This window comes from Balaenoptera acutorostrata, chromosome 18 (genome assembly GCF_949987535.1).
Source record: "Balaenoptera acutorostrata chromosome 18, mBalAcu1.1, whole genome shotgun sequence".
In the NCBI taxonomy this organism is placed as follows: domain Eukaryota; kingdom Metazoa; phylum Chordata; class Mammalia; order Artiodactyla; family Balaenopteridae; genus Balaenoptera; species Balaenoptera acutorostrata.
Genome location: NC_080081.1, coordinates 34,686,343 through 34,702,305, shown reverse-complemented (window position 1 = coordinate 34,702,305; position 15,963 = coordinate 34,686,343). Strand labels below are relative to the sequence as shown.

The window sequence follows — 15,963 nt, the reverse complement described above, 5'->3', positions numbered from 1 at the left end:
GTGGGGATGAGTGACAGAAACTATTTCTGGAATCCTGAGAAATACTTCACTTGATATAATGTCTAAGAACTGATACATGGAGGGAAAAAAAACTAGCTAAACTTCAGGTATTATTAACCCCAAATATGATACTGAAAATAGACACAAACGGGAGCAATAAACAAGAAAAGACAACATTAATATAAAATGCCACAATTCTAAAAATTCTTTTCAAGATAGAAGAAAACATTTGCATCTATCAATTGCTAAAAAGGAAGTAATTAAGTGTTTTGAAGTTAATTATAATTAAGATATGTATTTGTTTCTAACTAAAATCATATACCATGAATCATAAAAGTAAATGTGGGGCTTCCCTGGTGGCGCAGTGGTTGGGAATCTGCCTGCCAATGCAGGGGACACGGGCTCGAGCCCTGGTCTGGGAAGATCCCACATGCCGCGGAGCAACTGGGCCCGTGAGCCACAATTACTGAGCCTGCGCATCTGGAGCCTGTGCTCCGCAACAAGAGAGGCCATGATAGTGAGAGGCCCGCACACCACAATGAAGAGTGGCCCCCACTTGCCGCAACTAGAGAAAGCCCTCGCACAGAAACGAAGACCCAACACAGCCATAAATAAACAAACAAATAAATAAAATTTTAAAAAGTAAATGTGAACATTTCTATATCTTACGAAATTATCCAGAATGATATATTTTAAGATGATCCCTTATTCATGGTAAGCATAAAGCTGTAAATTTAAACCATGAAATCATGTGTCGTATTGTTATGCCTACATACCTGTAGAGAAGTCAATATTCAATTTAAAGTATAAATAAAGTATAATGTCCCTTTAAAAGCTTCAAACTTACTTTCAATTCATAAGTATAGGAATAATTTAAAGCACTTTAGCACGTTATTTTATCTATCAATAGTAATTAACACAGTCTTAATCTGGCTAATGTTAATGACCACTGTTCTTCCGTAAATCCCAGTTAAACCAAGCTTATTAAGGGCTAATTAAAGGAAGTCTTATGTGCACTGAATAAAGTAATGTCTGTTTTTAGAGTTGGAGTACATATTTTGTCTGATAACATAAAATGAGACAAAACTTTTCAATTAAAAGTTTACAAGCTGATTATCGATTTCTAAAAAAAAATGTGCCAATGAAACAACTGACAACCTCATTCATCCTATATATGTGTGCTTTTTACAGGTGAAGCAATGTAATCTAAACCTGGTAGCATATTTCCTGAACACTACACTAGGCTCAGAATGCAGCAAATAGTCAATAAAACACCCTTTGGATATACTCAATCAGGATCAACTGGTACAGATCCTGGATAAGTATGGAATGCTGAGGCATGTAGAGGAGGAAATAGGGTTTCAAATAATGCTGAGACATTGGGAATACTAGAAACTCCCAACATTTCAGAAGATATTTGTGAGTGTGTATTTGTGTGCATGCACTTTATTATGTTATCTTTATTTTCTATTTAATAAACTTTAGTATAATGCTTACAATGTGTCCCATCGTGTTCTGAGAAGTAATTTAACCCAAATAATCCCCAAGAGCCCTATGAAATATTTATAATTATTATACCTGTCATATAGATGAGGAAACCTAGACACAAAGGTGCTAAGATGCCAAAAATGTCGTAAGAAGAACAGTTAAGAACAGAGCCACACTTTACACCCAGGCAGTTACGCACCATATTTTGTGCTCTCAACACTAAACACAAAGTTGTGTTGCCTCTCAGTTTTCACTTAAATGTTCTCATTCTCTCTCTCTCTCTCTCTCTCTCTCTCCCTCCCTCCCTCTCTCTTCCTCTCTCTCTCTCTCTCTCTCTCTCTTTCTCCCTCTCTCCCCACCTCTCTCTCCCTCTCTCTCATTGTCTCTAACTCTTGCTCTCTCTCTGCCTCCACCCCTGCCAACTACTCCTTTTGGGGAGGCAGCAGTAAATATTACAGAGTACTAACACAGTTTGGTGCAGCGTGAGGACTGATAGAAAAGGAAATCGGCATATCACTGGAAAGCTGTAGGCATGAAGATTAGGTACACATTAGAATTTGAGGTTAAATATGAGTATATGACTAAAATAGGAAACTACCTGTGGTTATAAGAAAACAAAAACGATGTCGAACTATATCACGTGAGGGGTATTTGTTTTGTTTTGTTTTCATCTAAATTAGGAAAGAGGGACTTCCCTAGTGGTGCAGTGGCTAAGAATCCACCTGCCAATGCAGGGGACACGGGTTTGAGCCCTGGTCCAGGAAGATCCCACATGCCGCGGAGCAACTCAGCCCGTGTGCCACAAGTACTGAACCCGCGTGCCACAACTACTGAGCCTGCGCTCTAGAGCCCGCATGCCACGACTACGCCTAGAGCCTGAGCGCCTAGAGCCCGTGCTCTGCAACAAGAGAAGCCACCGCAATGAGAAGCCCGTGCACAGCAACGAAGAGTAGCCCCCGCTCCCCACAACTAGAGAAAGCCCGCGTGCAGCAACAAGGACCCAACACAGCCAAAAATAACTAACTAACTAAATAAATAAATTAGGAAAGAATAGTGCATTGAGTTCTGAATAGTGTAAAAGCAAGTATATATATATATATATATATATATATATATATATGTATATATATGAGTGGATGGATGGACGTATATATATATATATATATATGTGATTCAAGGGTATGTGACATTTAAATATTTGTCTTTAATACAGTTTTATAGTTCAAACTTGGAGAAAAACAGATGTGATTTTGGTATCGAGGGACATTGTCATGCAAATCTATTTCTCAGATGCAACTTGTATTAGGTGATGCATTGTTTTGACAAATTAGGTAAGATTGTCTACTGAATGACTTCCTTAACTGTTTCTATCAATTTGTTTCTTTTCTATTCATTGTTTTTGTTATGTTTATTTATCAACATTAGTGATTTATATCCAACTAATCAGAATTCCTGGTTATTGACTAAATGTAATACTGCCTGCACCACATGAGTTTATGATACAGAAATTTCAAACCACAAATCTCTCCAGATTCCTATGGGAATGAGTAGATGTTATACAGTCTTCATCTTAAAAAGAAATTTTTACAAATAGATGACTCATTCTGGCTGATCATACTTTGAAATATCACATTATTGCTCTGAATAACAAATGAGAAAATAACACACAATAAGGAAAGACCTGGAAGAATAAAATTGTTACGAAGTTGCCTACTACTCTGACTTAATTTCAAAAAAACACCTCACTACAAAATTAATATTAGAAAGTAGTGATCTACATAAACTTGTATATGCACTTCTGTGTAAATTTACCTCATCAATCACAGCAAGTAGGTTTGGTACTATAAAGAGAAGATATTACCAGCAACATTTTCAATCATGGGGCCATATATCCAAAAGCAATCAATAAAAAAACATACAGGAACTGACAAACAACTAGTCAACTGAATCATTTTTCCTGAAATACTTAGCAGTAGCCTTTTAAAGTAATTGCTTGTGGTCAATATTACTGTATTTCGGTCTGCTTGCTTGTTAAAATAGAATGGATATCATGTCCATTAATTTTTTTGGCTGTCAGAGGACGTTTTTCACACCTACAATCAACCATAAGGAGGGGTATGATATTAACATGCCTAAAAAAAATCACCTTTTTGTCAATTTTACCAAAGTTTTGAAGGTCAACAGATTTTTTAAAAGTTGAGGGAGAAGAAAATGTATATTTTCATCAAAATGTAAAAGATACATATCCTTTGCTCATCCATAACTTACTTCTTAACAATTTCTCTCCAATTTGCAAAAGTAAAACACTTCTTATTTTGAACTAACCATTTTGAGAATTTACGTCTTCAAAAAAAATGACGTCTCTGTGAGGGGTTCAATATCAGCATAGATTAAGCCAATTACGGGACACATCTTTCTTAGTTGATGGGAGAACTTAGAAACTGCTGAGTTACACTTTGTGATAAACATTTTGGAAGGTTGCCAAAGCTGTTATAAACATTTCTGAGCTCACTTTTCCAGGGAACTCTTTTAAAAATCAATTAGAAGTGAAAGTCTTTCAATGCCGGTGTTTTAAAATGTCAAGCTTGTATTACTTTTTTCCTTGTTGTGCATCAATGGCAATATTTCAAAACCTGTATATTAAATTGATTATATTCTATAATTAAGCTATTAAAGGGGATAGAATGTACAAGGGTTCTAAAATTCACACCACAGCAGAACTGGTTTGTTTTTTTTGTTTTTATAAAAATAAGCCCAATTAGATTAAAAAAGGGGGAAGGCAAAGAAAGAAAGCATGAGGTAAGAAGAAAGTATAAATTGGCTATTCAGATTTTATTTTAAAAGCATACTCAAGTATATTATTGATTTTGAAAGCTATTTCTTAACATTACAGGTCAACAGGTTAAAATAATAAATGCTTTATTTATGATTTCTGAATCTGGATTTTTTTAGAAAGTAATCTATGGTCAATGGCAGAGGATCAGTTATGAGTCTAAATTTACAAAAGAGAGGTTTATTTAAAGATTTACTATACTCAAGATTACAATATATTTATTTAAAAATATATAATATGATTTTAGATCATGTTATATGTGTACATGTGCCTTATATGTGTACATGTTTGAATATGTGTGTGCACATGGTTAACTTTTTTATTAAAAGGGGATCTTGTCAATCTTTCCAAGGTAGTGTCAACATTTCATGCACAAAAAACAAGCTGTGTGTTATCTATATAATGATGTTACATAAAATTAAAAATTTGTAGGAAAACATAAGATTAAAATCCTTAACTATCAAAAAGTGTGCTCCTTTTCTCTACGAATGATTCACAAATTTACTGTAGAGAGCAAAGGATTAAAATTCCTCATGTATGTGTAACGAACACATTGATATTAATTGGTTTGTCCTTTCAAGTTGTGTTTATCTCTTCATTTCCATCACAGTTTCAAAGGTCACTCCATTCCATTTATAAATCCAATATGACAGAGATTAGTAAAAGCAAAAAGCAACAACTAAATGAGTACCTCATCATGCAATCACACATCTCACAATTCATTTATCCAATTAATAAAAAATACCATCAAATGCTTCGTGGTGAGTTTTTTCAAAGCATCAAAATGGTTCATGTCAAGATAACTTAATCATCAACATTTACATTCCTCAGTATAGCAAATGTAGAGAAAACAGTGAAATTACACCTCAGGGGAAAGATAGCCAAATAAGTACTTCTATATTTTTCCAAAATAAAATAATTTAAAAAATAAATATATTTAATAAATTCAGCTTATACTAGTAGTAAGTTAATGAGAGTTTCTTGAGAGCTGAAATATATGGATACTTGTGTGTGTGAGTGCACATTCGCATGTGTGCATATGTGTGTGTGTAGTGTGATATCTAGCTATTTAATTGCTAAGGTAATATATTATCTAGAAGAGGAATCTAAAGGATTGAAAATAGCCTTATCATTTACTTATAGATATAAGACATTTTCTAATTTTGATGCTCATTTTGATATATTTATTTTAAACGATTTTAGAACCTGACCTTTCCTCTTGATGTAGGCATAGGTTTGACAGTGATAGGTACATGAAAGCGCAAAAAGAAACTAAATACATGCCGTGTGCATTATAACTGGCAACTCTAGGAGGCTGACATTTAGATTGCTAAAGGAAATCATTTTAAAACAATTTGACCACCTTTGTAAGATTAGCATTTTTAACCTTGATATTTTCACGTAAAGTGAATATTGGATTTACATTGTCAATATACTCATTGTTTTAACAAGTCCCACTCCAAAAATGTAGTTGGATTATTCAAATGTAAAAGATGAGAGAGGAAGAACAGAAATATAAAAACAAAAGCGAGATTATCCAGAAAGAAGATATCTCAGAAAACCTTGTAACACAATTTCAGCACTCACACAAACCATAGAGAAGTAAAGAAAAAGCAATTTATTTCCAAAAAGCAGTTAAAACACAGAGAACTAGTTAAACAATTATTTATAAAAGAGGTAGATGTTTCTTTCTAAGAGAAATATGAATGAAGTTAAAACGAACTGAGACTGGTTTTAGAAATCATTTTCCCCCCATCTCTATTACATGGATCTGTGTCTCACGAAACATTAGAAGGTCACAGAATCCTAAGGCAGAATCAAGAATGTTTACAAGGCCACTGCGTTTTGAAGTAGCCTTGAATCACTCAAACATCATAGTGCCTGAGTATAAACTATCAATCACCACATTATATTTAATAATGTCATATCTCTTTTATGTTTGTTTATAAACTTATGCATTCTTATATAATTGTGTGGTAGCTAGTTTGTTTTGAACATGACCTATCCTTTTCAGTTAAATATACTTTCTAGAAAAAGTTTAAGTAAAAATATAACTATTAAATGTCTTATGAAGATGGTGAAGTCTTCCTTCCCTGGATATCCTAAAATGTAATACCTGTATAAAACAAAGATCTCTCCAAAACCCCCAATCGATGCAGTTGTACAAGTAAAATTCCAGGTAAATGACTTGTTATTTGAATTTTCATTTAGAAAAAGGAAAAACTTTTCTAAGAATTCCTGAAGTGTTGTAATTTTGTATGAAATCAATTTATGAAAAAGACTTAAATATGTGCCCTAAAGACACGCACGGCATTGATAAAAATGTAGGGTTCACACGGTCTTATAAATTGTTTTAACTTTAGAATACCCCCATGCACATATATATGTATTTGCATAAGCGTGTGTGTACACATGCATACATACATACATGACTGGCTACACACACGCTCACATATACACAAATGTCCTCTCTTCTTTGTCCCTATGCAGATTATTACTCCCTGCCTACAAATGACCCCAAGGAAGTAAGTACACTTCTTGGCTGAACAATTTATCAACAGCTTGAAGTGACAGGAATGGTGATTCAATCCCGTGTCCTCACATATCAGATGTAGGCCACATTCTTCAGTCTGCAGAACCAGAAAGGGAAAAAGTCCCTGTCGCATTTGCCCTTTCATAGAGATGGAAATATTATTAGAAAGGACATAAACAGACTAATTAAATCACAGCAGTATGGCTGGGATGACAGCTGGTACAGCGTGTGACTGAGAAGATCCATATCTGTGAGCAGGAGGTACTTCACTTCCAATCCATTCGCTATTAGGTGCTTTCAAGCTTGCTGTGCAGACATTAAATAATAACATATCATTTCCAAGATGAAAACGATGTAAAGAAATAAAAAAGGCTTTCTAACCAAGAAATCTTTTGTGCAACAGAGAAAAAAAAATCATTTACCACTCAGTTCTGCTTTTGAGATAAAGATGTAATAATGCCATTACCTTTCATCAGCAGGATCCTTGAAAATCAACACTCTTTGCTTATCATGCTGTGAAATACAAATAGAGCTAAAGGCATGGTCTGCGAGGCACTGCTGCAGCGATATTAACTAACAGATCTGCCCTTTGTGAAGGAAACCGTATCCGTTTCATTAGTGCAGACTCTAATTCAAAACTGTTGAAAATGAACTGCACATACTGTTTTAATAACAACATTCCTAATCATTATCAAACTGGTAATTCTCTCAGCACTGAATGGAAGGGTCTGTGTTTCCATTATGACCTGCTGTTAAAGAAAACCATATTTAAATCCTCTATTTTTCCATTCTTCCAAATGATCCAGGTTCATTTGGGGGAGGGGGGTACTAAAAGCCTGCAAGATGATGTATGCCACATTATTTCATCATAAGTGAATTGACATTTTGAGACATTCATGTCGACTACTATATTATTTACTTATTATCACTAAGTTATTGTATTTTGTATTCAATTGGACATGCCATGGTTCATACAAATGGCTTTGTACACTTTTGGAATATTTGGACAGTGCAGAGAGGAATCACAGTCATTTAAATGCGAAATGCTAAGTCTGATGACAGGCATTGGGCTTAGAGTTAGAAACTTGCGTGCTCACGCTCACAAAATGTTAAACCATGAACAACACCCTTAGTAACAGCTCAAAGAATATGTTCTCTAATGCTAGGTCATCATGAGATATTTGAAGATTTATATCATCAAACATTATAATTTACAGAACACAAAGTTGAAGGTTTATTTTAATCATATGTCATCAATCATATGAAGTTAAAATATAAGATAAAATAATGGAGGATCATATTAATGAGAAAAATAAGAGTTATCTGATCTTAAAAGGATTGAATAAGGCCTGGGGTTATTTTAAACTGAGAAGTTTCCTCCCACTATACGTTACTTTGAAGTTTCTATAAACATTACAGCAGGCTGATGTAGGTTGACAATCATATTTAGGGCTTTCCTCAATGAAAACTGAAGGCTGTAATAAATGCATTCAATCTCCTAGAATGTGATGGAGTCTACCATATAGCATATCCAATTGGATATATGTTACATATCCTTATGTTCTATGATTACACAAGGATACAGCATCAGATAAAATCATTTAATTTATATTTCTTAGCATGAAATGCTTATATTATCAGTTTACTTCATTATCCTGTCATTAGTTGGAGTAAGCAATACTAAAACCAAAAGGAAAACATTGGGTTAATATTTTCTACTTATGCTCTCCAACTGTCCATATAGATTAAAATTTTTTTATGAAAATGAAACAGACACTACAGAAAAAGTGGAAATATTCTCTGCATTCTGCTTATCTACACCATACAATACATTTAATAATTCATACAGAAAACTAGTATATGTTGTTGTTCATACTCTAATGATTTTATTTACATATAGGAGTGGATTCAGAAATACATGCTCAAATATTTTTAAATGAGAAAAGTGTTCTTTGTAATATGGAAATGTATTTTTTCCATAGTGCCCTGTTATGATCACTAATGTTTTTATTCTTTTATATGCACAATAAAGTTCAAAAATATGTTATGAGAAAAAATGCAAAATGATGCCAAGCACTTTCTAGAAAATCATGAAAAAGAGCTTAATAAAATGACCAGTTATTACCGCATGTGCCTCTTTTTTTCTTATATTCAAAATACATATTTTCCACCATTATCTGTCATATGTAATGGTTACATAATCTGTGAAATGATGTGTTACAATATACATAATGATGGCATGTTTCGAACATTTAGGTTGTTTCAGTTTTGTATTTCATTTTAGAAATCACTGTATAGAATAACTTCTTGCCTTTTATCTTCTACTCATTTCAAAAATCAAAGAATTTTAGAACCAAGGGGTTAACTGGGCATCAAGCTCCTTATTTATTAAATAAGAAATCTGAGAAATTAAGAGACCTAACTAGCTAAGTTATTTATTAGTGGTGTTATTACTAGAAGCTGAATCTTCTGACATATTTTGCTCTCTGCTCCCCGATCTCAGCTTTTGGAAGCATCTAGAAGGACTTGTTTGATCATACTACAAGTTATTCAAATGATAATTCTGTCTTAAATTAGCTATTTATTCTTTGTATTTTCACATTAGATTACCTTATTTAAAATATTTAATGAAGAAGAAATGCCAGAAATATTAAATATTTAAGAATGCATTGAAAATTATGAAAGAGTAGCTTATTACTTTTTAGTTTTTCATTGCTGGAATAAGCAACTTTGTGTGAAATGTCAGGATATGAAGACATCTTTTGCATAGGAAATGATGTGAACCATATGGCTTATTCACCATCAACTGAATTACAAACCATGGCAGTTCCTACACTTTTAGGAGATGCTTATGTGGTCCTTCCATTAAAATTCCACTAACGTGACATTTGTGAAAAGGTTTATGTTTGGACATACTTTCCTCACCATATGAGAAGCCACAGAGAGCAAAGGCATAGATTAAAAGTGTTTACATATAAATTGAAAGCTATCAGTTCTAAAATGCTTCTCATTTCATGTGTCAGAATTTTTTTGGCCTTTTAGGGTAGTCTTGTGTGTTTCCATGTTTACAAGACCCTGGCTGTTAATATTGTTAAATTTTACTCATCAGACAGGAAGAAGGATCTTAACAATCATTGTTAGGCAAAGAAACATTAAGAAAGTTAAAAAAAAAAAATTCCACATTTAATCTGTTAAACAATGGCAAATTTCTTATGAATCAGTGATACTGTAATTGAACTGGAGACATTTTTAGAGCAAGCTTGCTTTGGCTTTTTCACCCTCTGATTTGGAATCTGCTCACAGTACTGCCAGCTTAACCAAAAAGGATTAACTCTCATATCCAACTGAGAACACAGATAATTCTCAGTAATTGGTAAAAAATGAAGATGAATGGGGCTGAGAGATAAGGAGCAATTAGCTCATCAGCAGTTACAGCTGTGCACTCAATCCGGATCCATCTCTTGAGTCTCGGCCCCTTTTAAAGAACCTACACAGAATAAGCATAGGACGCCCCCTCCCCAAAAAATTGCTATACCTGCCCATCATTTCTCTAGTCTTCCATTTTATTTCCTTCCTATACAAAGACACCTGTCATAGCATGCTATGTAAATTACTACCTCTCTCAGGACCTATGTCTAAAGCCAATCTTCTTTTTAAACTTTTTTTTTTAATAACAGAAACCAAATGACTACTGTAGACACTCTTAAATTCCCTGTCAATCGTTTCATTATAGCAGCATCATCTGTTTGAAAATATAAGCAATTCCCTCATCTAATTATAGGAAGGATTTGAGGTTCATTAACATTGCCAAAGCAGAGAATCCAATGTGCAACTACAGAGCTCTGCTTGGCGGCCTGTGTTCTCAGTTTCCTTTTATTTGCTTTCTCAAGGTCTCCAAGACTTTTTCCTGAAATCATAAAATTAATTTTTCCTTCCAAATAGACACATGAGATAGAAGAAAGGAAATGACTGCAATGTAAACTATTTTATTTCTTTAGGAATGGTTAAAAAAAAAAAAAAAGATAAGGGGATGGTCAGCCAGGGAAGATAATTTTATCTCCCTATCTGCCTGGCTTGTTTTTTTTTTTTTTTCATTGTTTTGTTTTGTTGGTTGATGGACAGAGGTAAGGAGAAAGGAATACCATTGAAGAACACAGCTGTTTAATCCCAAACTCAAGCTCTTGTTTTTACTTGAAACTCCTATATCTTTGTAACTATTGCAAGTTTGAAAAAATGCAAAAGATTCCTACATTTCAGGCATATGAAACGTGTTCAAGTTTGTGGATCACTGCATTAGGGTATTCTTGCCTACTTTCCATGGTGTTCAGAGAGAGAAATTCTGAAGTCTTAAGATTACTTCACTTCCTTAAAGAAATAACAGCAGTTCGGGGGTTATGACTATAGTTTAAACAATAAGATTTTCTTGGGACATCTGTTTTGAGATCACATTTTGAATAGATATGAACTCATTTCCTACTAAGCAAGCAATCTACTATTGTTGATAGCTGTTTACCAGTTCTATGAGTCAGATATTAGCTTGTGGCAAAGGTCCCTCTTAAATCCTCTGAGTATTCTTTAAACTGTGTACATAGTGTTTTCCTTAAATAAAATGTTAAGAGAAGTAAAAATGCAGTCTTTTCCTGCCTCTTGGTAAATTATAGTCCACAAACTCTTGCACTTGGGAATAATATTTAATGTATTTATCTTTAAAGAGTCGTTTCCTATGTTGTCATTAGTTCAGGGAGTAAGATATTAGCTTTAGCAAGTATTTAAATAACAGAGAAACTACTAAGAGATGCTCACTATGTCAATATTTATATAGCAGTTAAAAACTAGAAGTAAAATTAAGTTTCCTTTATTTAGATTAAATCGATTGTGATTAATTTAGTACCCTCAAAACTGTGCATGATGCCAAAAAAAAGAAGATAAGCAGATAAAACATAGCTATAGAGACTATGAAATTGACCTTGAGTTCACCGGTTTTAAATTCTGCCTTTCCAATATCCCAGTCCCAATTTCCAAGCAGCATTTTTTAAGCTGGTTATGTAGATCAGTCCTTAAAGCAAAAAAATAGCAATTTATCTGGCCTGTATGTTGTGGATAGCGTTGCCACTAAAAAGAATCCAGGACATTTTTCCTTCTTATCTGCAATGTAGCTCATATCAGCCAACCTGTCACAAGATAGTATTTGATATAAACAAGAGATTGCAAAGACATCTCAGTAATCAATATCAGGATGGCTACAGTATGGAAACCCCAACCAGTGCATATCATTTGTCTCAGCATCTATTTCTATGGCCAAATGAAGCATTAATTCAAATCATAAATCTATGGTGATTTAAATCTGGGAATGAGCACCTGCCTGCTTTAATGATTTATTTTGTACAATTCAGTAAGCAGGAGATTTGTCCATATGAACTGACAGGTCACCTTCAGATGCCAGGAGCAGGCTGTTTATCACCATGCAGACTAGCATCTCATCTTAGCAAGTAAATATTAAACTAAAAGAATCCAATTGATTGTGGATGAGGGAGAATGGCGACACAGCCATATATTTCACTCAGCCTGCTGATGCCTCACTCGGATCTATCCTGAAGTCCTCACTTCTTCCTAAAGTGATCATTCTGTTGGAAAGATGCGAGCTCAAGGTTACCACGTAAAATTGGGATATAAAATAATTATTTGTCCGTGTCATAGGTTTCTTCAAACACCTTTTTTTCTGGCTAATTTTTACAATTCATATTAAGAACTAGAGAGGGTCATCTATAATAAGAATATTCCTTCACCTCACCAAGCCAAATGAAATGAAACCAAGCAAAGAAAAGAAATCTATTTTCTAGCGGCACTAAGGATTTACTTACAACCAAGGGGTGAGGAAGTGGGGCGGGGGAAACAGTGTTTCTACACAGAGAGGGCTGAAACGTTTAAATAACACGTGAGCCAGATGAGTATAAGGGAAAAGAGAACCCTGAATCGACTTCAGAAATGTCACTGGATTTGGGCAGGGCTGAGTAGTAACAATACATCATTTAAGTAGCACCTCTCTGAGGGGTTTCGCTACTTCCAAGGGCCAAGTGATAGATTCGTGACAGTAGTACATTTGTATTCTGAAATATAAGGCTTCTGAGATTCTTGGGATTCCTACTGGAATTCATGGGTTTCAATACCACTTCCTAAGCACCTCGTGCTAGCTGATGTTTCTGGGGGATCCACCGCATCCTGTTATGACTGTCTGCTTACTTAGCCACCCCACCCATAGGAGTGTACGCCCCTTGAGTGCTGAGGCTGTGTTAGGATTATTTTTGTGTTCCTAGAATAAGCTAAAATCAAACATACAACAAAATCCAAATGACGTCACAGCTGCCCCCAAATTTCCTCACAGGCCTGCAGCTTAACAAGTAATACCTAGTAGAGAGAATAGGAAAACAGAGGAGGAAGCAGTCGGTGGCTGTAAAAAGAGGAAGAAGGTGATTTTCAGGAGGGTAAGTTGGGAGAAATAATAACAATAGCAAAAGCAATACCCACATGACTAATGTTATGCGTGACCAAAAAAAATGTGATAAACAGACACGGTAATGAATAAAATGATAAGCGCTTGTCAAATATGATTTCCTTTCCTTCTCATGATGCTGATACTATTTTCTATGTCATTTTTCAGATGTGGAATGCGAGGCTCAGAAAGTTCACATAACTTTCCAAAGTCACGGAGCAAGTAGTTATTGAACACTTACCAAGAGGCAGGCACTATCCTCAGAACCAGAGAAGACTGGAGTCCATTTAAAGCAATTGCTCAAAATTGCAGTGATCTATGAAAGCTCAACCTCCTATCCCCACCATTGCCCTGTACCTTCCCTCACTCTACCCCATCCCTCCCCTAAACTCTCTTTCCCTGATCTCTAGGTAAAGAAGAAGGGGGCAGGGGGTGTGCTCAGGAAGGGTAATAAATCACAAATTCTTAGAGGACAGCAGTATGTGAGAATAGAATAAAAATGACAATGGATAACATTTCCCCTCAAATCAGCTACAGATCTCTACCATACATGATCCATGAGCTTTAGGGACTAGCAATGACACTAATGTTAACACAATCTCAAAATATTAAGACCCTCTAGGAAAATCCAAATAAATTTCCATTTCTGATTCAAATTGGATGATGGGTGTCAAAAAAAAAAAAAAAAAAAAAAGCAATATAAACCAGCAAGTGAATACCTTAATGGAAGAAAAGTGATTTCTTCCAACTAAAACGCAAAAGCAAATTTAAATTGTTTCTTAGTTTAAGTCATTATGAGAGCCTAGCTATCCAAATAATTATGATAAGCACAATTTGGTCAGAGGGCAAGTATTATTCCATAATATCAAATATTAAGTGTATGCCAATGCTTAATTATGAGCTATGGTCTTATGCCTGTTGGTTTCTCCAAAGCCAGCTTCTGTTCTGCTGCTCAGGAAATTTGACAGAGGTATAGTGTTTTAATATATTTTGTTCAAGTGTTATTAAATTGCCTAACTTAAAGATCCCTCCTCACAACACCAGCTATCAACAACAGCCCACATTCAAGGCTTACTCTCCTAAAATTTTGAAAACAATCCAAATTATGCCTTGGAATCACAACTATAGTTTAGAGTGGCCAATTCCTTGTTTTCAAAAGTGTCCAATTTTGCTCTATTTTATTGGGCAAAGTAAAAGACTAGTATTTTAAAATAATATGCAGTCAATAGTTCTAAAAAGAGAATTATAATTCTTTCATTTTACTTCAATATCGTTTTTAACTTTTAAAAGCTTAAATTGCTGTGTGTAAACTATGCCCTAAACCATCCACCGCCCTCCATCTTCTCAACAGAAGCACTGCAAATGCGAACGCTGGCACTTCCCTCAGTTCTTTTCAGATTTTGAGCCATGTCTTTGGCTTTCTTCCACATCTTTTTATCCTTCTAAGAATTGCTACCTCCTTCTTTATCATACTCTCAAGTCAAAGCCATTAACGCCTCTTCTTTTCTATTTCTCTTGTCTAGTTCTGTTGAAAAGTTCTATTTTTCCCCTTTTTACGTTGGAAGCTGCTCTTTGGCATCACTGAAGTGGTGGTATTTTGTGTTTCGTGTATGTGTTTTAAAATTACTTCCTACTAGGTTACTCATATCTAGCACATGATTCCATGAACAGTTGTGCAAATGACTATCACTGAAGTCCACAGTATTCCTTCATACACGCCCCCTACCTGTAGGTCAATGGACTGAAAGTAGGGAGCTGCTGATTATCTAAAGAAATAATCTGTTAAAATGTTGCATAGAAAAGAAAATCTAATTGAACTGCCATATATTATTGTGTCCCTCATGAACATGTATGTTGGATATAGTCTTGTGTACATCTTGTAGCATCCAAATTTCTCTTGCTCAATTATCTTTTGAGCATGATTTCTACATTTTAAAGGGAAATAATACAGTGCAGTGGCAGAAAAAAAAAAGTTTTATGTCACAAACACACAGATGCTAAAGATATCATCAATAAAAATTTAACCCTCATTTGAAGTTGTGTTTGACAAAACAAATTACCCAAATTAATTCTGCAAAGAGAAAGCTGTTCCTTTTTGGTTTAAATAGTAATGGTTAACTTTCCATCCCTCCATACCTCAAGAAAGAAAAAGATCAAATTAAGACATTAAAGTGGCATTTTTTAAATAAGAGAAACTGATAATGGATGTATACAGAAAGAATTAATTATCAGCATAATTCTTATTCTTGGCAATACATGAAAAGGTTAAGTTTATATGTTTTGCTGCTAAGGCACATTTCTTATTTGATAACCAATGCATTAAGAATAAAAAAGCTAGTGTGTGGTTTTGTTTGTAAATATTCTTCTGTCATCTTACCTATAATCAATATTTTAGAATTCTGACTATTAGAACTTATTTGTATTATGAAAGATGTTAACTGAATTCTTACAGTAGAGGTTGCAGACATAAAGTTAATTCCTACATTTAAAAATAATGTTGCTAATTATTTATTTAGAGTGTGTGTTGTTAGGCTAAGTGGTTTCTTCAAAATGTACACTATTTTCAAAGCTAAAAGGGCCAACTTCTTGAACGGGTAGCCAATAATTTTGTTCTGGAAA

General features: G+C 34.4%; 1 protein-coding gene across 1 annotated transcript in view; it reads right to left on the bottom strand.

The window, feature by feature from the left end:
* DACH1 (dachshund family transcription factor 1) overlaps positions 1-15,963 on the bottom strand; it is a 411,296-nt gene that overhangs the window by 174,109 nt on the left and 221,224 nt on the right. The window lies entirely within an intron of this gene.